This window comes from Olea europaea, chromosome 16 (genome assembly GCF_002742605.1).
Source record: "Olea europaea var. sylvestris chromosome 16, O_europaea_v1, whole genome shotgun sequence".
Taxonomy (NCBI): Eukaryota; Viridiplantae; Streptophyta; class Magnoliopsida; order Lamiales; family Oleaceae; genus Olea; species Olea europaea.
In genome coordinates, this window is record NC_036252.1 from 13,540,927 (window position 1) to 13,542,363 (window position 1,437).

The window sequence follows — 1,437 nt, forward strand, 5'->3', positions numbered from 1 at the left end:
TAAAATGAAGTTAAGAAATAATTTTTGGAGTTCATCGACTCAAAAAATTATAACTCAATATTTTTCTTTTAATATTCTTTTGCGTACAAAATTTGCATCATATTAATAATCTTGGTTCAGAACATTAATATGAATGGAAGTGCATACGTTAGGCATATGCAAGATAGTAAAATCTATCACTAAATTATAAGTATTTTACACCCAATGCTAAAACTTTTACCTTCTAAATATTTTAATTTTTATCAAAAATAAATAGTAGCAGGTACAATCTTGATCAATGGAGGAACATTATCATTTTTTATTTTTTTTTTGTTCAATAAGATCCCAAAATAGATATTATATTATGCGTTTGGCAAACGTTAACAATGAAAAGAAGTACAATAATATATTTTATTTTATTTTATTTTTTATTCAATATTATTTGGCCATATTTGATACAGACTACTTAAAATTTATATTTTTTCATTTTCAACCACACGTTTTATTAATTTTTTCTTACTTTTTAACAACGTAATCGTCAAATTTGGAGTTACATCCTAAAAGGTAAACCTTATTGAGAGGATTAGCCCAAATTTTTATAAGTTGGTCTATGTATTTATCTTTACTTGATATGTGATTTATTCACTAATATATCCCGGAAGATGGTGGCTCTTTTGAGTAAATCAACCTTGAAATTTGTGTCTCATTTTTTAGTTTTAATAGGATCGAATTGTTCGTTGAAACTTAATAAGTTTTGATGCCATGTTGAAACTTAATAAGTTTTTCCATCTTAAAATATTAACATTATTAAAAGGAGTGATCCAAACTCTTATAAATTGGTCTATGTTTTCATCTTCACTTATTGTGAGATTTATTCCTTAACAGTAACAAACTCTTTTGAACTTTCACAATTTTTAATAAGATTCTTATGATTAATTCTGTGAAAAAATTATTCAAATTTATGAAATTCATTAAAATTTATGATATTTTAAAATTAATTAAAATCTCAATTGATACACTTTCCTAATTGCATTAAATTACTAATGATTTTTTTTTTTTTTCAAATTTATCTGCACAATCAAATATATTTCTTGTTCAACATGACCTAAGTCTAATATTAAGTAAGCATATTACAAATTTTAGTTGAAAATTGAATACTGTCAACACATAATCTATATTTGACTCTAAATTGAATGAATATGATAGAAAGTCATCAAATTGGGCAAATTTAAATCCATATACATTCCTACTTTGATGGTGATGCCATAGACTAATGTCATTGAACAATTATAAATGGTTAATAATGAATATTCAAAAGCCAAATTATCGGGTACTATTCTACAGGCACGTGCAGTATCAGCCGTTCTTGGTTTTAGTGAAAATTACATCCTAGAAACGTTAGTAGTTAGATGGAATAGTACACAAATTGCTCCTACTACTAAGGTACAATCGAGGAAG